At 48.8% G+C, this 24,216-nt stretch overlaps 1 protein-coding gene across 1 annotated transcript in view; it reads left to right on the top strand.

Annotated features, from left to right (window-relative positions):
* Positions 1-1,368: 1,368 nt before the first annotated feature.
* The window catches only part of MISP (mitotic spindle positioning), a 234,099-nt gene continuing 211,251 nt past the window's right edge, over positions 1,369-24,216 (top strand). Inside the window, exon 1 of the mRNA XM_069647767.1 lies at positions 1,369-1,686. The gene's annotated coding sequence lies outside the window, so the exon portion shown is untranslated. The remainder of the gene's footprint in view (positions 1,687-24,216) is intronic.

Genomic DNA, 24,216 nt, shown 5'->3' with positions numbered 1-24,216 from the left:
CCTTATTCGTCTCGTGCAGAAGAGATGTGACCTAGCAGTTTGGGCTGGGCTGCTACTTTGTGGGTGGGGCCAAGCCTGATTTGCATATGTTCTTTCCCCTTACTGTCATGGCTTAGCAGGCGAAGAACGATGGTCTGGAGGGTTGCCCAGAGCCATTGCCAGAGGTTTAAGATTAATTCTAAATCTTCCAGCCATCGCCTCTTTTGTGTTGCTTAATACGATATCTGTGGATACGTTGTCCTCTTAGCCCCTCCCATAACTTGACATCTGGCTCCGCCCCTAAGTGTCACCCTACAGAAAGCCAGTGCAGAAGGTATAATGTGAGTGGCAACATATGCTCTGGTACTCGAGCAGGAGCTTTCTGCTCCCGCTCAGGCACTGAGTAAAACAGGAGGAGAGAAAGAAGGGGGAAGAGAGAGGGCTACAGGGTCTGTTTTGTTGTGCCATACTGTTGCCTGCAGCTTCGAAGGCAACCGACATACACCAGTGTGGGCGAGACACCCAGTGCCGGCACAGTATGTTGTTGTTAGTCGAATTCCTGGAAAGATAAGACATAGGCGGTGCATCAGCCACACACACCCAATAGGCATTCCGGTAAGGGATCAGCTGATGTCCTCTAGCGAGCAGGCCTACGATGGTGCAGCAATGACAGCCAGCGTGGTGCACCAGGGAGGAAGAGCATTGGAACATCATGTTACTGGAGGGGTCAGACAGCAATTGGGTAGCAGTGGCACCCTCTGGACAGCCACAGTATGGTGTTGGCTTAGTTTAATGAAGCAGGATTCGGCATTGAGTTGGCAGACACTGGTGAAGCAGTGACACCTAGTGGTCAATCACAGTATGACATAGGCTTAAGCGCTGGAAAGAACAGCCATTGCAGTGACAGAGCGGCTAGCCACAATATGCAACAGTTTAGCAGTGACAGAGCATTTATACACTGGATTTCACTGCTGTGCAGGTCACAGTGTAGGGCTACTAACAATGGCACCCGAGAGAGCCGTCACACATCAGTTTTGAATCTGGGCGCCGGATTTCCTGAGGCCTTGCAGCAGACCTGCAGTCTGTCTTGGGCTGCGGGTGTCAGATGGTGGGAGAGCCACAGGGCCACGTTTTATCTTTTGTCACATTTCTGCTGCTGTTATACCGAGCCTGCCCTCGCACCCTTACTGTAAGGTACAGGCGACGCATGCCTACGGGAAGCAATAGGGGGACAATGAAGCAGGGGCACTGAGCAAGGGGTCAGCCCCCTCCTGTGACAGTGTAGAGGGAAGAGTTCTTGGAACTGCTGCCCTAAAGCGCAGTGCAGCGCCTTATCAGCAGTGCCCAGACTGCTTCGCTGCCTCACCACGGCACACGACACGTCTCCAGCCAGCATCCCTCACCTACACCCTGCCCCAACACACAGCAACTATAGGAAACTACCGTCCACCTGAGGCCAGGGCACCCACCACAGGCCACCTGCGCCTAACAGAGGCCACATCCACCGACTGGAACCCATGACAGATCACTGGCACCCCCCATAACAGAAATCCCCCCTGTGGGTGCCCAGCACAGTCAGTGCAGAAGAACGAATGCTATCCCCGACAGCTCCGTTCCTGACCCCGAGGAGACTGTGACGGCCTGCGAGGCGTTAGACGGCCGACCCATGGAGGGCCCTCCTGAACGGTGTCAGTACCCGCTCTTTCTGTAAGTACACACGTCTCTTACTCCTCGCTCTTGTGCTGCCAGCGGCTCCTGGCTGGAGTCTACACCCTTCCTTGCCCCTGTGCTGCCAGCAGTGTTTTAAGTGGGGTAAGACATTGAGGAGAGAGGGGGGCCCTCATTTGGGGGCGTGGCATTCTATGATAGGCATGGCCTGAAAATTACCATAGTAAGGTATACAAACAAATATATTAATGCATGTAAGCATTTATATATTTGTATGCATACCTTACTATGGTTTGTGTACTTTTCAAGCTATCTTTTATAAACACAGAAATAAACATATTTCTATGTTTATAAAAGATGGACTGAAAAGTACACAGTTGAAGCCATCTTTTATAAAACTTTGCCGACGGACAAAGCCTGAGTGGTCTTTTCCTACAAAGCTTAATAAAAGATGTCTTGGATTGTGTACTTTCCAAGCCATCTTTATAAACATAGAAATATGTAAAGATACAAGCCATCTGGCTTGAAAAGTACATAATTGACCCTCAGCGAACCTGGGGGCTCAATTGACCCTCGACGAACCTGGGGGCTCTGTGACGCCTCATTGACCTGGGAAGGGGGTAGGGAAACAAAGGGACCGTAACTTCCTCTTGTGACCCCGAGGGGTCATGAGAGGAAGTTGCAGTCACGGAGAAGTGCCAGCCAGCCACAGCGTTTCTGGATTTGTGCAACGCTTTGGCTGGCACTATTGTCAGCTTGTCTGACTTGAAAAGGGCAGGCGCATCTCCTGTCGGGACTGCGTCCGTGATGGGATAATGTGTCCCGCCTTGGCATGGTGGGACTGAGGTGCCCGGTAGGGCCCCAGCTCAGCCCCACTTTTTGGAAACTGCCGGAGCCCAGCCCCAGCTGACACCGGCCCATGGAAAGCACTGGCTGCCAGAGGCTCCTGGCTTAAGTCTACACCCATCCTTGGACACCCATCCTTGGACATTAAACCTATTGCATTATTGAGGACTCCCCTCCTCCCCCGTTCCTACCCTGTCCTCCCCAAGCCCAGGAGGCTGAAATAGATATTACGCCTTCCTTTAGCCCATTAGGTTAATCTTTCACCCCAACTCGTCAGGGGCATAGCCAGGATTGTGTAACAAGTGGGGCCTGGAGCCAACATAGTAGGGTCCACATTCTTGTTCTGCCGCGGCCAAATGTGTGATCGAGCACAGGGAGGGAGGTTGAACTAATCAAGGGCGAGTTTGGGGGGGTTCGCCCCTTGGGAAAATGTGTAAAATAATGGGTTTTGTAGGGTAAGATTGGAAAAAAAATCCATTAAATGCCAAGTCACCAACAATGTACAGGAGAATTTTCAAGCGCTTTATAATAATGCCGTTGCCCACTATATGCCAGTACTCTGAAAGTGTAGAAAACATTTTCATATTGATTGTGCCCACTCATTCTGGTGCACCTATAAGTGCCACTATTCCCACATAAGAAAATACTTCTGCTTGCATTGTCCATAATGCCAGTAATTATACTATAGCTAAACATGTTCATGCTGGCTCTGCCCCATGGATCCTCATGTGTTGGCTTTGCGTTAATGGTAGTAAAAAAAAGTCATGCCACAGTAAGAAAACATCTCCTTGCTGGCTACACAAATGCCCATGTAAGAACCCTCATCATGTTGTATGTGCTCCCTAAAGGCAGTAAAAAATGGCATGCAACTGTACAAAACAATTGCCTGGTTCTATGTCGTTTTACCGACAGACGTTTTTTCCATGGATTTTTTACAGAGAAAAATCGATTGAAAAAAACGAATTGAATTCTTTGTTTTTAATGTTAGGGGGTTCCCCCCAAACTTCCATCTCCCTATGTTATTGACCCCATTGAGATCCCCTCTGCATCTCTGTTAACCCCTTACGCACCCCCCATATATATTTCGATGTGTTTTTTCGATGGAATCATTTCAGTAAAAATTCCATCGAAAAAATAACTGTGGGCAAAAGGACGTTGTACCAAATTACCTTGCAGGCTGCACAAATGCCCCCGCCCCAATATAAAAACACATCTGTTGCTTTTGGCCTTAACACCAGCAATAAAATGCAATGACACAGTAAGAAAACAGGACCTTGCTTGCTAACCGGTAAGATAGTTCAGAGGGTTGAGTGGTCGCTTTTGCGATCTAAGTGTGATACGCAAGTTCAGATTCTGGCAAGGCCAACGCAGTCTTTTCATCTTTCTGAGGTCGATAAATGAGTACCAACTTTGCCTTGGCAAAAGCACTTTTTTAATACCACATCATTATCATTACGCAAATCGCCCTCTTATAAGAGAACTCATGTTGTACTCATGTTGTATTTATCCTGTAACGCCAGTAAAACATCTGATGCCACAGTAAGAAAACGTTGCCTTGTGGGCTGCACAAATGCCCCCCCACTGCCCGCCCCATGTAACAACACTAATGTTGCCTTTGACATTAACACCAGTAATAAAACATGCCCTCTCTCCTTGTAAGTACATTCATCATGTTGGGCCTCATTACAAGTCCGGCGTTAACCCTGCCGGTGTTAACGGCTGGATGCCGCAGAATTGCAAGATTTACCGGCGCCTGGCTTGCTGGTAACGACAGGGGATTACAACCCCAGCGTTCCGGGAAGTGAGTTGCCGGTAAATTGTAAATCCCCATTCACATTTGAGTCCCATAGGACTCAGTGGGAATGGGGTCCACAAAAGCACCGGTACCGTTAATAACGGTGCATGTGATTCTGTGAAACTCTGCGGTCGGGGGCCGTTCCGTCCGCCATTTCTGACCCTGGCGGGCAGGACGACACCCACCCGCAGAGTCGTACTGTGCTGGTCCAGGAACAATGGTGCCGGTAGGCTTACTGGCACAGTTGTTACCGGTCCGGCACAGTCATAATGAGGCACATTGGGCCTCATTATGACATCAGTGGTAGCCGTGCCTGTAATACAGGCATGGCTGCCGCCGGTGTCTGCACGTGAATGGGCAATTACTGGGTCATTACGGCCCTGCCGGACCCGGTAATTGCCCATTTGCGGGTGCCAGAAAAAAGATGCTCCCCATTCCCATCCGGCCCCATATGGCTGAATAACGGTTTATAACAGTGCCGGTGCATCCGACATGCTGTGCTCGCGGGTGCCTTTCAGCCCGCCAGGTCCGACCCGGTGGGCAGAAAGGCACCCGCAAGCACAACTCGTAGTTTGCCGGTCCGGGAACTATGGTACAGGTAAGCTTGCTGGTACCGTAGTTCCCAGACCAGCAAACATATGAAGAGGCCCATTGTCTTTTACCTTAATGCGAGTACAATATTCCATGCCACAGTAGGTCCCTGCCAGCCCATTGCAGTGCCCACCCCCCACTTGAACCCCACCTTCACCTAATAACACCCAAGTTGTCTTTGGGTTGCCCAAAAACGCCATAAAACATGTCATGATCCTGTCAAAAAAATGTTATGATCAAATGCCCCTCACTGGGCCCCAGCCTTTCATTGACACACACAGATACACACACACAGGTATAAACACATCAAACATGTTCACCCACCAGTCGCGCACCCATTCAGAATATCTGTCATTCACACGAGCGCCCAGAACATTTACACTGCTCTCACAGTCACACCCACGTAAAACATTTGCACTGCATTCATTCATATGCATGCTCTTACAGACAGCCCCTCGCAAACATAGATAGACCCACTTACACACTCCTTCACATGCATGCACGCCATGCATGCATGCATACAAACCCCGTATACACACAAACACAAATGCTTTATTTTAGTTAATGCTAATTATTGAAGGCATGGGTCATGTAAAAGCTGAGCCAGCAGTTAAGACATCAGCTTCAACCCAGGGAGGTCTTCTGATATCCCCTGGGCAGGCTGTGTCCTCTGCGTCTAGGTGTGCTGCTGCCAGCAGTCATGTTGACTGTTCTCTTACCTCGGAGAGCTGTGTATTTGCTTGCTTTTAAATGCACCGCCCTCCGAGGTGAAAAATGTGACAGCTTCTTGGCGTCTGAGCACGGTCTGCACGTCACAGCAGAGTGATGCCTGCTGCCTCAAGGTGGGACGGCTTTAGCCCTCCCAAGCCCTAGCCTGGTGCTGCCCATGCTGCTTGCCGCTGGGCTGCCAGAGTCTACTGGTTCAGGTCTATACCCCTTCTTGCCCCTGTGCTGCCAGAGGCTACTGGCTCGACTCTACACCATTCCTTGCCACTCTGTTGCCAGAGGCTCCTGGCTTCTGTCTACTACATCTTTCCTTGCCCCTGTGCTGCCAGGGGCTACTGGCTCGAGTCTACACCCTTCCTTCCTGGCTCGAGTCTTTGCCCATCCCTGCCCCTTTGATGCCAGAGACTCCTGGCTCGAATCTACACCCTCCTTGCTCCTGTGCTGCCAGAGGCTCCTGGCTCGAGTCTGTACCCCTCCTTGCCCCTGTGCTGCCAGATGCTCCTGGCTCGAGTCTGTACCCCTCCTTGTCCCTGAGCTGCCAGAAGCTTCTGGTTCGAGTCGATACCCCTCCTTGCACTTGTGCTGCCAGAGGCTCCTGGCTCAAGACTACACTGTTCCTTGCTCCTGGCTTGAGTCTACACCCTTCCTTGCCCCTGTGCTGCCAGAGAATCTTGGCTCGAGTCTCTACCCCTCCATGCCCATGTAATGCCAGAGGCTCCTGGCTCGAGCCGACTGCATCTTTCCTTGCTCCTGTGCTGCCAGAATCTTCTTGCGCGAATCTATTCCCAACCTTGTCCCTTTGCTGCCAGAGGCTCCTGGCTCGAGTCTACAACCCCCCCTTGCTCCTGGTTCAAGTCGACACCCTTCCTTTCCCTTGTGCTGCCAGAGAATTTTGGCTCGAGTCTTTACCTCCTCCTTGCCACTGTGCTGCCAGAGACACCTGGCTCGAGACTTTCCCCTCCTTTCCCATGTGCTGCCAGAGACACCTGGCTCAAGTCGTTACACCCTCCTTGCCCATGTGCTGCCAGAGACACCTGGCTCGAGTCTTTACTCCTCATTGTCCCAGTGCTTCCAGAGACACCTGGCTCGAGTCGATACCCCTCCTTGCACTTGTGCTGCCAGAGACTCCTGGCTCAAGAATACACTGTTGCTTGTTCCTGGTTCGAGTCCACACCCTTCCTTGCCCCTGTGCTGCCAGAGAATCTTGGCTCGAGTCTCTACCCCTCCATGCATATGCAATGCCAGAGGCTCCTGGCTCGAGTCTACTGCACCTTTCCTTGCTCCTGTGCTGCCAGAAGCTTCTGGCTCGAGTCTATTCCCCTCCTTGTCCCTTTGCTGCCAGAGGCTCTTGGCTCGAGTCTACACACCCCCTTACTCCTAGTTCAAGTCAACACCCTTCCTTTCCCTTGTGCTGCCAGGGAATTTTGGCTCGAGTCTTAACCCCCTCCTTGCCCATGTGCTGCCAGAGACACCTGGCTCTAGTCTTTACTCCTCCTTGTTCCTGTGCTGCCAGAGACACCTGGCTCGAGTCTTTACCACTCCTTGTCCCTGTGCTGTCAGAGGCTCTTGGCTCGAGCCTACACCTTTCCTTGCTCCTGGCTCGAGTCTACACCCTTCCTTGCCCTTGTGCAGCCAGAGAATCTTGGCTCGAGTGTTTACCCCTCCTTGCCCCTGTGCTTCCAGAGACACCTGGCTCGAGTCTTTACCCCTCCTTGCTCATGTGCTGCCAGAGGCTCCTGGCTCGAGCCTACACAGTTCCTTGCTCCTGGCTCGAGTCTACACAGTTCCTTGATCCTGGCTCGAGTCTACACCCTCCCTTGAGCCTGTGCTGTCAGAGACTCCAGGCTCGAGTCTACACCCTTCCTTGCGCCTTTTAGGGAGAGAATCTTTGGAGTCTCCCGATTGACTCCTGGAGTTCTGTGCGAGTGAGTACTTGTCTCTTGTGGTAATGAGTAATTGTCTCATGTCTAATGTGGCACCTCGGCCCCTGGATGATCCATGCCCTGCGTGTGTGCGAGTATTTGATATTTGTGCTTCTTGACAGTCAGGTGGTGATGACATCGTTCCCCCCAATCCCTCACCTCGATTAGCCCCTACCCCTTTATGTGAGAAAGTACTGACCGCTCTCACCTTCCGTGCCGTGTCCAGGATACCTGGCCCGCGCTGTGTGTGAGTGTTGCACATCTCCCGACATGTTCCATTCAAATATGCAGATTCTTATCCAGTCCTGTTTTTTCTATGCATTCTGAGATTTGTAGTCTGATTTTGAAAACCGAACTACATGTACCAGAAGGCAAAGAAAAAACTGGTGTGGATAAGCACCTACAGACTGGAATGGATCATATTGGCAACTTTGCTCTCTGCTTCTCACCTCTCAGGCAGGGACAGGGTCTCCCTGAGAGGTACATGAGGCATGGCACTTGCCTCCTGAGTGAGTGTGAGCCCAGCTTTCTCACTCTCTAGCAGGTGGTGGTCGGGTTTCCTGTGGGCCTCGCATCCCTGCATCTGTTTGGTTTGGGGGGGGGGGGGTTAACAGCTGAACCCTCAAACAGACATTTGATTTAATTAACATGGACGCCACCACGTCCTCTCTTTTCTAAGAATGTCTGCAGTGCCAAACACGGGCCCTTGGGATGCTGTGTGTTCAAGTCCATTTGTGAAGTGATGAGCAGTGTAAAGTAGGCATTAAGAGCCTCACCACGAGGACAACGGGGCAGTAAAAAGCGGCGGCAAAGTGGCAGTAATTCTGTTACCACCACTTTACTGCCAAATGACTGTACTGCCAAACTGAGAGCTTTAGCAGAAAAGGATGGAACCGCAAAGGATGGAGCTCCAGCAAACTGCTGAAGGTAAATCATCAAAGACATTGTTGCTATCAGAGGCGTTGCTACGGGGGTGGGAGGGCTGAGGGAGCTATAGCCCTGGTCTTTTGGTTGTAGCCCCAGATAGAAGCTCAGGTGCTACAACCAAAATGCTGCCTAGCCTCGAGTCCCGCCGGTCCTGACATTAGCTTAGCCTCTGATCTTTGCCAGACCTAGCAACAACCCTGGTTGCTATCCCTCTCCCAAACCCCCCCCCAAAAAACGGGTCTGAATCCTGGAAACTAGGACCAATTTCAAATCTATCTTTCTGATCAGAAATACTTGATGCACTGTCCTTTACAACCAGATGTGTCCTCGAGGAGCATGCTCTTGACCACCAGAGACCCATCACTCAAATCTATTCCGTGCTTCTGAAAACGCAGCAAAAATGTGAACACAAGAAGATCTCTGCCAACTCACTTAAACCTCAGAAATGTGGTCAGTAAGTGGATCTTTCTGATGACACAGAGAGAAACTTCACAACACAGTCTTTCAGAAACAAGAGTCAAGTCAAGAGAGTTATTTTTTTTTTCAAGTGACAAAAAAATAATCTTTTTTCAAGTGACATCCCTTAAGAAAATTCAAACCTACAGTGCCTGATTACAATTGACATTTTAATGAACTATAACACCAAGTAAAAAAAAAAAAAAATAAATAAAAATAAAAATAAAACTGTCAAACAAGACAAAACCCACCAAATCTCATTACATAAGTGAGTTTAATTGCCCATCATTATGCAGCATGTTACAGCACTGATGCAGTTTCTCCCTCTTTCCGGCAACCCCACGTGCCCATGGGAGCAATGGGTTGACGGATTCCAAGTCTATTTAGGGATGTGGGGGGCAGCAAATACAACGATGACCTCAATGAAGCCACTCTACGAAACTGTATAGGGGCAGAGGCTTTAAGGATTTGTAGGGCGCTCCCTGATTTAGATGGAACAGAAAGTGGTTCTGGCAACAACAATCACAAATTTGAGTGTGCATTAGCTAAACATTTTGGAAACAAAACCAATGTTGTTTTGGAAAGATATAGATTTTTTTCGAGACGTCAACTGAAAGGTGAATCAATAGATGCTTATATTGCAGCTTTGAGAGGACTCATGTCCACATTACTGGAATTGGTGAGGAATATCTAAGGGATCAACTAGTGCTAAATGTGACTGATTCACGCATACAACAGAGATTGTCGCAAACTAAAGATGCATGATGGAAAGGTTTGACAAAAATGAAGATAAAGAAATCAAAATGGTCCAAGAGGAAGCAAGAGATAACACTGATGAATCTTTGGTGGTAATGGTAAGGAGAATGTCCACTAACAACTCCAGAGCTAAGTAAAGAAGAGGCAGAGACACCAGATACAGGAACCTAAGCCAAAGCCGCTGTAAAAAATGTGGCTGGTATAAACACAATGATACGGAGAAAGAATGCCCTGCTGCAGCCGTGGAATGTTACAAGTGTGGTCACACAGGTCATTTCGCTAAGGTGTGCAAGAATATTTGAGGAAGAGGAGGAAGATTTAACAGGTACCCCTTCAACAGACGCCAAGAAACATAGTAAGAGCGGTTGAAGAGACTCCAGGACCTGATAACATGCTAACCATCAACAGTGAAAACAAACAGCAGGTACAGATACTCACTGTCACAGCAATAGAAGGTAATAAAGGTCAGTGGGTAAATATGGAAATAAACAGAATATCTCTGCCTATCATGGTATACAATGGGTCTCCTTATACCATGGCGATGTCAGAACATTTGTTGAAGTGTTGTCAGGCAACATGCAGAAGATACAATGTACAGGAGCAAGGGCGACAGGTTATGGTAAAACCCCCATCAAGATCATTGGATGTACCTGGGTGAAGTTGTGTTTCCGCAACAGAGAAACATATTGTAGACTTTATATAGCAAAAGCTCTACGTGTCAGGATTCATCCTGGGGAAGAGGTGCCCATTTTGAGTGTGCTAAAGGACAATAACAGTATTAAAGCTACACTTGCAAAGCAATTCCCCATAGTATTCAATGGACAAATTGGACTTCTGGAAGGGTTCCAACGCAAGATAATTCTTAAGAAAGGGGCAATACCTATTGCACACAAGGTAAGGAGTGTTCCCATCGCCACAAAGGAAGCACTTAAAAGGGAAATTTCTCGATTGGTTGAGCAAAACATAATTGAATCAATAGAAAGTTCAGAATGGTTAGCCCCTATAGTGTTCGTAAAAAAAATCAGATGAGACCATAAGGATGTGTGTAGATCTTAGAAATCTTAATAAAAACATCTGGATAGGCGGACATCCTCTTCCAAATATAGGAGAATTGCTAACAACCATGTAGCCGGACAAGTTTTTCAGCACCTTAGATCTATCCTCGGCTTACCACCAGATAGCATTAGAAGGAGAATCTAAGCACTTAACATCATTTGTCACTCCTCTGAGTGTGTTCATGTTTAAGAGAATGCCTTTCAGCCTTGCTTCAGCTGCAGCAGTGTTCCAAAGGTTGATGTCAATTCTATTTGGGCACCTTGAAGGAGTACATTGGTCTCACTTTGAAACTAGAAAAGTGTCAAATCAAATGTGATAAAGTGTCATATTTGGGTCATTCTATCGATGCTGATGGCACCAGTCCCAAAAAAGAGTTGATGAACACTATATTGGGCATCACTGAACCAGAAAACAAGGACCAATTAAGAGGTTTTTTGGGCATGACAGAGTACTACTCTAAATTTGTGAATGATTACACCAACAAAACTAAAAACATGAGAGAATTTATGAAGAAATCCGTGAAATTTGTATGGTCTAAAAGTGGATTTGAACAGATAAAAGCCACAATTAATAAGGCACCGACACTAGGGATATTTGATTGTAAGGCCAAAACCATAATCTCAGTTGATCCCAGCAAAATTGGTTTAGGAGGAGTATTAGAGCAGCAGCAAGAGAAGGGATTAGTCACAATCGCATTTGCATCAAGAGTTTTAAGAGATGCAGAATTGAACTACTCCACATAGAGAGAGAAGCCTTAGGTATAAAGTGGATATTTAGAGCACTTTAGGAACCTTGTGTGGGGATTACCCATTCTTCTCAAGACTGATCATAAGCCACTGGTACACGTATTGCAATCAAAAACACCACATTTGATATCACCAAGGATCAGACGTTGGATTTTAAACATAATGCAGTACAACATCTGTATATGTTATACTCTGGGAAAATTAAACTTGGTGGCTGCCTGTCTATCCAGGTTGCCATGGCATAGTGCAGATATTAATGCCAAACTTGAGAAAGAGTCAGAATGTGATGACATTATTGCTTCCCTAAACCCTGGCGTGTCTAAAGATGAATGGAAGAGTTTAGCTGATGCTGACCTGGAACAAACAAATATCAGCGAAGCCATGGACAGCGAATGGGACAATTATGACCAAAGCTTGGGAGGTTATGCTCAAATCAAAGAAGAATTGTGGATGGATTCAGAACACGTTTATAGAGGAGATCGAGTCATACCTCCAGTGAAACTGAGGAATAAGATAATCACTTTGGCCCATGAGGGACATTTGGGGAGAAATTTGACCAAGAGAAGAGTAAGGAGCAATTACTGGTGGCCTGGCATATGGAGGGATGTTGAAGAAAGTGTCAGCAACTGTGTTGCATGTGCTACCAGTGATAAGGTGAAGAATGTGAGAAAAACACCATTACAACCGGTAGAAATTCCCGACAGAGTGTGGTCCAAATTAGCGATTGACATCATGGGACCATATGAAAATCTAGAAACCGTCAAGATATACATTGTAGTTCTGGTGGACTACACCTCGAAGTGGGTTGAGTGGGGAGTTGTAGAAGGGAGTGTCACCACTGGAAAAATGTTGAACTTTCTGAGTGAGATTTTCAATAGAGAAGGTGACCCCAAAGAGATAGTTTCAGATAATGGCTCCCAGTTTACCTCTCGGGAATTCCAGATGTTTTTGAAGGAAAGAGCGATTGAACACATAACAACATCACTTTACCATCCTATAGCTAACGGTTTAGTCGTGAGGCAGAACACATTTGTGAAAGGTGTGATTCAATTAGCTGTAGCCAACTCACTTCCATGGAGAGAGGCGCTTAAGGAAGCTCTTTGCACATATAGAACAACTCCCCATCCCACCACTGATGTGGAACCATTTACTATGATGCGGGGTAGACTGGCATCCAATTGGTTGAGACCTGCTTGGATGTTTAAAGATAACAGTAATGTGCATCTGGACATTGAACAGATTATGAAGAGGGTGAGAGAAAAGCAGGTCAAGTACAAGAGATACTGTGATAAAAGAAATGGAGTGAGAGAGAAAAATATCAAAGAAGGTGATTGGGTTTGTATCAAGGAACCGAAGAAAACTTTGAAAGGTGAATCCAGTTTTAGATCACCACAGAGAGTACGTAGTTGTACTGGCAAATAGGTCGTTTTGGAAGGCGAGCAAGGTATGCTCTTGTGATGACATTGTGAGAGTGCAACAGGATGCCAATAAACCAAACACCAGCAGGATACAAAACAATGCCAATGGTCCCAGTACCAGTAAGCATAGCAAACATGTGGCAATGGACCATACTGACTATGGAACACAAAGTAGACACTTTAACAGAAGAGATAATGGGCCAGAGCCTGGCAATGAAGTCACTAAAGGTGTATTATCCAAAAGAAAACGCAAAATCATTCAGATTTTCAACAGTGACTATGTTTATTACTAATGATGTTACCACACGCAGTTCTCATCATATCCTTTGGCAAAAAAATGAATCATAATTTTTCATCCTAGTTTTTTTTAAATGTTTCTATTTTGTTTGACATCATTTTTTTCTGTTGTGTGTTTCCAGTTTTCGGTCTGCATTTTCTTGTTCATTCTGTTCATCAATATAAGGGAGTGGGTGTTATGTAGTCACACTAGTCATGGTTACGCAGTATGTAGAATGTACCGTGTATGGTTCTGGAATGTAGCCATTCCAGAACCATCTTTGTATGTATCCTCCCCGGCGGCGTTAGGCTCTGGGGGCTCTAACATTTAATCCTGTCAAAGTAATTTGTATATCTTCATTATTTACTACAGCCCCACGTTCCCTCTGCAGTGTTCAGTGGTTCAAGCACAAGGAAACAAACAGATCTGTCTTGTTACGTCGTTTGCTAAGCCTGAGCTCAGAGGGCTTCTCTCCAGCAGCCATGGAACTTGGAACATCTGTTCAAGAGCTCCATGGCAGGTCAGCACCTGCTGGAGGCTGGGAATGCGTGAGAGGGCCAGCCTTGCAAGTGGTCTCTTCTAGACGTCACAGCAGTGCCCTTTGTAAGCAGTGGTATGCTCCTCTGGGACCACACAGACATCTCTGAACCTCTTTGATGCAAATGACCACTGGAGGTGGCAGGGGAGGCAGAGTTTCCCACTCATGTCTGCCAGGAAATGTAAACAGGTCAGTAAGTTTTGGTCTGTCTGAACCACGTGGAAAGGTGGTAGGCATGGCTGGAGCCTCACAAGTGCCAGGCAACTGCCAAACGTTCTTGGTCAGCCACTGCCAATCTTTTTTTCAGTGGCAGAATCTTGCGACAGTTGGCCTCAGTTTCTTTCGACTGCCTGACTTTCTCCCAAAGACTTTCTCCCAAATCCATTAGGAAATATATCAGGATAATATAGAGGTGCCCAAAGTCCATGCTACTAAGAAAAGGAGCTTGGTCCAAGTGTCACGATATATCTGGCGGTCACTCTCCACTCAGGGAGTTCCTTCCCCGCAAGCAAGGTGTCGCGCATATACAGATTCAACTTTAGTGAGGACTCCAACACGTCTCGCACCAACCAAACAAATACCCCCTGTACCACCAAGGAACTAGGAACCAGGCTGCTGTATGACTAGCAACCAAAACATCAATCACCAATGCTGTGGTACTACACAATATCACAAATTCAAATGGCCTGCACCAATTGACGAACCTATACTTCTAATGAGCTTACAGATACTACAACACACAGGTAGACTGTAGAGATGGACAGTTATCACTTTACATCAGATTTCTTGCAAATTAACTACTAGGAAGCATGCAAAACACACAGTGATTGCTTAATTTGGCATAATATTTTCTCCCAGCAGCTCCCGGTGCCAGTGCTTCAGTGAAAACTCTGCAGGCGGGTGCCGTCTCACCCGGTAGATCTGACTTGCCAGACGTGACGGCATCCACCCGAGTTGTGGTGTGCCGGTCTGGGAACAACGGTGCCAGTAAGTTTACCAGCACCGTTGTTTCTGTACCGGCATGCTCAGAATGAACCCCAATGTCTTTTCAATGGTTTGGTACTTTAAGTTTAAAGAATCAAGTCAGTGTTATGGTATGTTATGTTATGTTTTGTTATGTTATGTCATGTTATGTTATGAAATCTTGAAAAGCGCTCATAGGCCTGAAGGCATTTTGGTGCTAAGACATCTGGCATGACTGGGTAGTCCAATGTATTAAAAAAGGAGCGTTTTCAGAAAACCCCTAAATTGCAGGCGGTTGAAAGTCCATCTGAGGGCAAAGGGGAGCGGGTTCCAGCAGAGTCTGGCAGCTGTCACGGAAAAGGCACGGCTCTTTAACTCTTGATAACTGGATCCTCGGAACTGAAACCAGACTGGCACTCCCGAGCAAAGGGCTCGAATGGGAAGATAATGAGGTATTTTATCCCAAAGGTAATCTGCACCTGGACAATAGAAGGCCTGATGAACTAAACAAAGGGCCTTAAATTCTATGCACATAGCAACAGGGAGCCAGTGAAGAGAACGCAGGAGTGGAGTGATATGGGTGCCATAAGGAGTATTAGTGGCTACCCTAGCTGCCAAATTCTGCAACAATTGAAGCCGGCGGATGAGCCCCACTGGCTGAGCCAAACACAAGGAATTACAATAGTCTATACGGCTCAATAGGGCAGAACCCTGCTTAAGATCCTCAAATGAAAATGTCCAGCCTTACACACTGCTCCGACCTGAGAGGTCATGGACAGTGTAGATGACAGGGTAACCCCAACCTTCTAAACAGCTGACACGGGAAGAGGGAAATCCCCTAGTACAGCAGGCCAGAAAGAGGGAGTCTACAAAGCTGTTTAGGGGAGAACCGACCACTAGAACCTTAGTATTGTCCCCATTCAATTTCAACCTGTTCCTACCAATCCAATCCCCGACAGCCACCAGGCTCTGACTCAAGCATGACGACACCTCAGCCTGGCTCAGATCTAATCGAGCCAGGATCTGGGTGTCCTCAGCATAAGAGTAGCACCTGAAGCCGAAGGAGAGGATAAGGCAGACCAAAGGCTGTATGTAGATGTTAAAAAGTGAAGGGGACAAGGAGGAACCCTGCGAGACCCCACAAAATAAAGAGCAAGAATCAGAAGTTAAAGAAGAGAGAGAAAGGGATTGGTCCCTGTCAAACAGGAAAGAAGAGAACCAGGCTAGAACAGACCCAGAGAGGCCTGCTGAAGCCAGGCGAGACAGTAAAATCGGATGGTCGATGGTGTCAAAGGCCACCGAAAGATCGTTCTCTGCCTCTTACCATGTTTTATATCTGCTGTGGTACTTTGATCACATTTCCCAGAAGGCATCATCAGAAACTTAACTGTGTACTTGAACCTCCAGATTTCACCTCAGTTTAGTTGTCCCATACCTACTCTTATTCTATCTCTGTCTTGTTCACAGTCCCCTAGCATCTGCGGCCATGTGCATTTCACAGCACATTGTCCCTCCAGCCATATCTCCCTAACTCTTGCAGGGCCTCTCATGGGTTTACTGGTGATGTCTCCAGCATACCTTTACTCCAGTAAAGCTGTCTCCTGGGATCCTGGCAGGTCTCTTGCATGTGGTTTCCAAATATCTCCTCTCCAACCTTTCTGCTAGCTTCATGCCACCATTTCCAGGATTACAAACACTGTGAACAACAAGGGTTCTTTGGTACAAAGTTCCACCTGGGTTCAGCCCAGCCAAGGTCAAAATGCCTATATAGTCCTGTGTGGGCCATTGCTCCTCAGGCTTCAACAACTGCCTTCTCTTTGTCACCTTTTCCAGGTCACCACATATTCTCCACCTTGTATGTTGCCCTCAGCCTCATAACTATCAGACATTCACCTGATTGGTAGTGAGCCATGTGCCTGGCACTTGCTGGTGCCATTGATTTACTGGTCTTTAGACTATACTGGTTCTCACCTCTAGTTGCATGGCACTGGGAAGGGAGGTTATAGAACTTCAGGCCACAAATAAAACAAAATGTGATTGAAATTGTTGGAAAAGCACTGATTTATTGGGCATTTTCATAGTGCTGCAGTTTTTTGAGCTTTTTAATACCTGAAGCTGCCTTGCTATTTTGAAAGCATGGGTTTTCCGACTATTGCCTGCTTATTTGACTGATTTTTGGCTCTTCCAAGATGGCCACCATGATTTTCTTAGTCATGTAGTCAGGCTGGCTGAACTGCCTTTCCCTGTTCAGCACTCTCATTGGTTGCTGAGTGTTTTATTCCATTCAACCAGGTATCGCCAGGCTTTAGCTGGCCCTCTCAGCAAGGCCCACTGCCTAAATCTGGTTTCTTTAATCTGCTTTTCACTGACCATGAGGTCCTTTTTCCACCCTTCTGGACACCTGTTGTTTCCTGCACATGTGGAGTTTGTGCCTGGCTGCTGACCCCTCCATTAGGTAGGTTCACTTTCTGTGCATTACTGCACCTCCAGGGGAATTATTGAACCTGAAGAATCGAAAATTGAAAAATAGAAGAAAAAAACGAAATTTGCTTGAAATTGTTGGAAAGCACTGTTTTATTGGGCATTTTCATTGTGCTGCAGTTTTGTTTTTAGCTTTTTAATACTGGAAGCTGCCTTGCTATTTTGAAAGCACAAGTTTTCCCACTATTGCCTGCTTATTTGACTGACTTTTGGTCCTTCCAAGATGGCCGCAATAGTTTTCTTTGTTGTGTAGGCAGGCTGGCTGAACTGCCTTTCCCTGTAGCGTACTCCCATTGGTTACTGAGTGTTTTCTTCCATCCAACCAGGGACCGGCAGGCTTTAGCCAGCCCTCTCAGCAAAGGCCTACTTCTAAGGCCCCTGTCTTCCCCTTTCCGCTTCTGGAATGCTAATTGGGGTCCTCCCTGCTCCTTAACCAGAATGATGCTGTCACCTCACTCCACTAAGAAATATGGACTGGAAAAGCATTTTGGAGCAGCGGGATGAGGAAGACGTGAGCTTTGTTAGCTCCCGCGGCTGCGACATTCATCCTGAGACAAACGTCTGATTTTACCAAAATATAGGTGCATACACCCTCCTGAGGGGTACTAGACAACTCTGTGCTCACACGGGGAGCAGAAACAGTGGAAAACGTGCCTGCTGTCGGGAGCCAGAGGCGGGAAGAAATCTGTGCGGGCCCCGCTCAGCCTGCTTCAAAGATGGCCGCCAAAGCCTGAATTCAAATGCTGAGGCGCTACAGGGCGAGGCTGTGCTGCAGCAACACCAGTCCTCCTCTGCCTGCCAGCGGTGCCGGAAGAGTGGCGCTGCCCTCGGAAGAGCCCCGGAGGAGCTCAGGCCCGTGAGTGGGCCCCCAGTGGGCAAACAGAAGACTCGGGGCACACAACACCCTGTGGACTGGCTGGCCGTGGTGGCGCGTTGCGGGGCATCCGAGCAGCCTTGCAGGAAAGGTTGATCGGGGGATGGCCAGCAAACGGAAGATCGCCCGAGATGTGGCGGCGAGGGAAGGGGCCTCCCCACCCCCGACAGAATGCACGGCAGCCGCGGTGGGGGGGTGAGGATGCCGGCCAGACATCAAGCACCAGAGGCCCGGTGCTGCTGCGTGTCGGCGCCGGGTAGTGCGTGCTTATCCACCACTTGCGGAGCATCGAGCGAGCCCTGGAGGGTTGCTGTGATCAGAGCAGACAGCGCTCGGGCGGCCAAGGGAGGGGCCCCTACTGATCTCCACAGTGCAACCCACGGACAGCCACTCCTGAGGAAGAGCCACAAGCACACAGTGCCCCCCGCAGACAGCATCCAAGAAATTGGTGGGGGGCGGAAGGAACATTGCGGTGTTCCGCACCAGCGCCAACTGGGCCTGCCCGTGCCTGACAGTGCGACGGGCGAACGCACTGCAGGGAGAAGAACAAGGCGCAATCTGGGCTCACAATGGACAGATCGGGCGGAGTGGCTGTGGCTGCTTGCATCTAACTGGTGAATGGCGGGGCGCCTCCTGGGGCATGCACCAGTGAACTGACCAGCAGCATTAAAATCTAAGCCCGGAGGTGCTCCCCCAACAGACGCTGGCCCACTGCATAGCATACCAGCTTGCTACCACACAAGGTAAGCGGACTTAACCCAAGGCCTACACACCGCTGGCACACCCAAGCAGCTAACGGGTGGAGGCGGTCAGGCTTTCCAGCGCCGGTCCGGGCCTGGGGAGCATAATCAGAACCCTCCCTGCAGAAGGGCTGGAACAGGACCACAGAGGCAACAATCTGCTGGAAAGTGAGGGGTCACGTAAATATCTGACATCCGTCTCAGTGCGTATACTGAGCAAAGTCCACGACCTCAAGGCGCAGTAAGAATTATGGGGAAAAACAAAGCCAAGAAGCTGCCCACCCAAAGCAGAATAGACCAGTATACTATCCCCTCACAACAGGCTTCTGAGCCCCAATCCCTGGAGGAAATAGAGCCGGACCATACAATCTCGCTAAGGGACGTTATGGCCGCTATAGCGGATTCTCGCACGTCAATGGAACAGAAGATGGACGGGATAAGCCTGGACATATCCCTCCTCAGGCATGACCTCCAAAAATTAACAGCACGCACTGGTGAAGCCGAACAATGCATTTCCAATACAGAGGATGGGGTACGCGACATGCAACAACAGCTTAAAGTATTGGAGGACAGAATTGAGGACGGACAGGGTAGATCCAGGCGAAATAATGTACGCATACTCGGCATACCCGAGAAGGCTGAAGGCGCATGCATGGAACTCTTTCTTGAACAATGGCTGGTTGACCTTTCAAGCCGGATGCCTTCTCCAAGTTCTTTTCTATAGAGAGAGCTCACAGAGTGCCCACGGGCAGACCAATACCAGGGGTCCCCCCTCGCACAGTAATAGCAAAGTTCTTAAATTACAGAGATCGAGACGCGCTGCTGCAGCAGGCACGTGCCAAGGGCACGATCACCTTTAATGGCTCAAAAATCGTCTTCTTTCCCGACTACACGAGGGAGGTGCAGAAAGCGAGACAATCCTTCGAATACCTCAAAAAGCAACTGCAAAAAATGGGTGTCAAATATGATCTGCTCTTCCCCGCACAATTTAAGATCTACCACAAGGGGGCCACGTTCCATTTCAATGATTCCAAAGAAGCATGGCGCTGGGCTGAACAGCACATAGAAGGAGACTGGTCAACCGCCCAGAGGGGCAGGGGAAGAAACCACAGACCACCACCTGACCAACAACAGGCACCCTGACAACCACCAGCACAAGATCCCCCGGAGGACAATGGAGGTTGACCCTGCCCTGGGCACCAGCAGGGCCACGCCACTCAGCAGTGACTACACACGGTACCACTAAACCTCATGCAACATACCCTAACACCAAATACGAAACACAAGGCAACATATGCAATTATGTCACAGTCGTGGTAACGATCCGCCCCGTGCGTCGAAGGACCCCCCCTACAGTCACACTACAAGTTGCACCAGTGGAGGCAGCCCCTGGACACAGCTAGCTTAGGGGTACTACCTCTGTCTTACGTTCAGTTAATCGCACGTAAGTTTTCCGGTTGACGACTTGAAGTTCTTATGTTTGGGCCACAGATGCTTCTAGTTGGGAGGAGTATACGGTGGGAGGTTAGGGGTTGGTTAAGTTTAGTTAAGTACAGGACCAGTCAAGCACGAAGTTTAACACAGTCAGACGGGAGGGTAACTCCACACGAATACAAAGCGGCCCAGTGCTCAAAGACGCCACCAGCAGCGCACACTGTCCTAGTCACAGGCAGACATGGCATCACATAACATAACTACAAATATTTCTAGAACCCTCCAGACATGGAATGTGAATGGCCTAGGCAGCCCAATAAAGTGACGCTTGGTTGGACAATTCTTAAATAGGCACGCACCAGACATAGTATTTCTGTCTGAGACTCACCTTGCTGGTACAGAGTGTACCCTATTGAAACGCACAAATTATAGACTTGCACTGCATGCAGGCTTCACCATGGGTTCAAGGGGTATCATGATCCTGGTACACAAAAAACTCCCCTTCCAACTGAACACAGTCACCCAAGACACCGGGGGCAGGTACGTGTATGCGACAGGCACGCTCTGTGACCACTCCATTGCACTAATTGCGGTCTACAAACCACCCACCCTACTACCATCACTACTCAACGATATCTCCCCCCTGATCACAAAAGATATGTCCAATACCCTGATACTGGGAGGAGACTTCAGTGAAGTCATGGACATAACTTTAGACCACTCACATTTACGCGGTAGGAACCCCAATGTGCCCACCAAACTTGCCTTTTTCACCAACGCCCTGGGCCTGTGCGACGTATGGAGAGATCTTCACCCTAACACCAGAGAATACTCCTTCCCCTCTGGGACGCATGCCTCGCTCTCCAGATTAGACTATTTCTTCATTCTATCAACTGAAGTATATAGGGCACAAGAAGCAATCCAGCTCCCCAGGGGTATCTCTGATCACTCCCCACTGGTGTTAAAAATCACAACTTCCAGACCGCCCCCCACCCCCGCCTTGCTAGCAGTTGAACAATTACTACCTGGGCAACCCGGACCTGGTAGAGAAGCTCCAGGAGACTACCAACACATACTTCAAGCTTAACACAGAGTCCGCATCAGACCCTGGGTCACTATGGGAGGCCTACAAAGCAGTATTGAGGGGCGTACTCATATCCTGGACAACTGCACATAAAAACAACCACCTACTTAAAACTCACGAAGTGGAACAACAGGTAAAGCAAGCGGAAGAAACGCACTTAGCTCTAGACACGCCTGCTACAAATCGTGCCTTACTCCTAACTCAGAAGCGGCTTCAAAATATAGTTTTGGACAATGCCAGGTGCACACACATGGCTATGAGGGCGCGAATATATGAAACGGGGGACAAGGCTGGCAAGATGCTGGCGTGGCTGGAACAAAGGGAGCAGGGATGCAGCCATGTCCGGCAGCTGAACACAGGGGATGCATTGTCACGAATGTCAGATCAGGACATAACGTAGGGTTTTGCGGAATACTACGCAGAGCTATATAAGACGCCCACCACCTGTTCCGATGCTTCAATCATGGACGAAATTCCCACCCTAAACATTGCGCAACAAGAGCTTTTAGAGAAGGACATAACGGAGGACGAGGTGGTGAGCGCCATGGTCAGCCTCCAATCAGGCAAGTCCCCTGGCCCAAATGGCTTCCCGATTGAGGTGTGGCGGAAGGTGGGATCCAACGTAATTGCGCCACACCTACTGTGAATGTACCAACACGCACGAGAGCAAGGCATCCTGTCCCCAGACCTACGTGAAGCCACAATAATAGTCCTACCCAAACCGGACAAACCTCCCGATCGCTGTAGCTCATATAGGCCTATTTCACTCATAAATAGCGAAACCAAGATATTAGCAAAGCTACTAGCAGATCGACTTCAGGAGGTCATCTCCTCCCTGATCCACCCGGACCAATGCGGCTTTATGCCTCAGAGATCGACGCGTATGAACCTTTAAAGACTACACTCAGGCCTGGAAAGAGCCGACACCATACAGGGACCTCTAGCACTGCTAGCAATTGACTTTGAAAAAGCCTTCAACTCTGTGAGGTGGGAGGCCATCTTGGTCATAATGCGGCGCATGGGCTTTGGCAGGAACCTCGTGAGCTGGGTACAGCTACTTTACAATGGCCCAGTGGCCAGAACTAAGGTTAACGGCTGGCAATCGGACCCTTTCAGTCTGGGCAGGGGCACTAGACAGGGCTGTCCCCTATCGGCGATGATTTTCGCGATTGCCATCGAGCCCCTGGCTATCCTCTTACGAAACACATCACTCTGGGAGGGCTTCCCCTGGTCTGAGACCTGGGAAGATAGGGTCTCGCTCTATGCAGATGACCTCCTGATCTACCTGAAGGATCCAGCCAACGCCTGTCACAAGGTCATACAGATTCTGAAAAGGATGGGGGCTTCAGCGGATTGCGCGTAAACTGGGCTAAATCCACCTTATTTCCCATAGGGAGGAAGGCAGCCGCGAGCCCCGCAGACTGTCCCTACCGAATTGTATCAGCACAGTTGAAATACCTCGGCATACAAATCACGAAGCAGCTAACCGACTATACTTCAATGAACCTCTACCCTCTCATAACGAGGTTTGCTGAGGACACCCGCCACTGGATCTCCTTGCCACTGACACTGTTGGGCAGAGCTGCCCTATTCAAAATGATAGCTCTCCTCAAGTTCCTGTACGTCCTGCAAAATGCTCCGTTACACATCCCACATCAGGAATTTCTTAAAATTGACCGCATCCTACGGAAGCTATTGTGGAGGGGTGGGGCACCCGAGGTTGGCACTCGCCACACTGCAGAGGTCCATCTGGGAGGGAGGAATTGGGTTGCCTAGACTGCAAACATACTACTAGGCTAGCCAGATGGCGGTGGTGAGTGACATGCTTCATGGGGACAGGAACCTGCCGCACATCAGAGGGATCGACTCTAACGGAGGGATGACATCGCTGGAAATCTTGTACTGCGGTTTGGGACGCACATCAAACTCCAATATGGCAGCGCAGATCGCGCGTGTATGGGCGGAAAAACACTGACACCTAGGGTGGGCCTCAAAACTGACGCTGGTCCAACCCATGTGGAACAATTGTCTCCTCCTCGAAATACAGAAGCTCCCTAAATGGCTCGTCTGGGCACAGCAAGGCGTCACCAGCATTGGAGATGTGGTGAGGGAGGATAAACTGGTGCCGTTTGAGACACTCCAAGCTGAATTCTCCCTCCCAATCACAGAGGGGTACCATTACACTCAATTAAGTCACACCCTGCAAGTGCTTCGGCAGATTACAAGTGACATGCCCGAATGCTCCCCGTTAGAGCGCAACATAGTTCAGGACCAGATAAAACGGAAAATCACCTCAACCATGTACAATGTGATCACATCCTTTGCAACACCAGAACTGACCAGCCTGAAAGCAAAATGGGAGCGAGATCTGGGACCACTGCATCTAGAGGATTGGATAGAGGCTATGATGTACCCTCGTGAAGCAACCATCTCGTCGAGGCTCAGATTAGTCCAACTTAAGATACTGCATCGCACATACTATCCAAGAGTGCCACTCTTCCGGTAGGGTAGGGCCTCGGACTCACGATCCCTACATTGTAAATGCGAGGAGAGAACCTTCTTCCATATTCTATGGGAATGCGACAAAAATCACACAGCTATGGAGGAAGTACTGTGATAAGCTATCTCGAGTCTTGCGCAAGACGATAGAGAGGTGTCGAAACAACTCCTGTTAGGGATCTCCGACGAATGCGATCTGTCCCGTTATGAGAAATTGTTCTGGTCAACTGCCATAGCGATACTGAGAAGAAATATTGCGCAGCTGTGGGGATCAGCAAGAACTCCCAGCTATGACCAATGGATCACAGATGTGGACATTTGTGCGACGCTGGAACACAGGGTATATGCAGCAAGGGGCTGCCCACAAAAGGCGAGCAAAATCTGGTGGAAATGGGAAGAGGCTAACTAGTCAATTGACATGGCGGCACCAGCAACAGGTA

The sequence above is a fragment of the Ambystoma mexicanum genome, chromosome 1p, assembly GCF_040938575.1.
Source record: "Ambystoma mexicanum isolate Mex_15411 chromosome 1p, UKY_AmexF1_1, whole genome shotgun sequence".
NCBI lineage: Eukaryota > Metazoa > Chordata > Amphibia > Caudata > Ambystomatidae > Ambystoma > Ambystoma mexicanum.
This window is presented reverse-complemented; position numbering and strand designations above follow the sequence as displayed.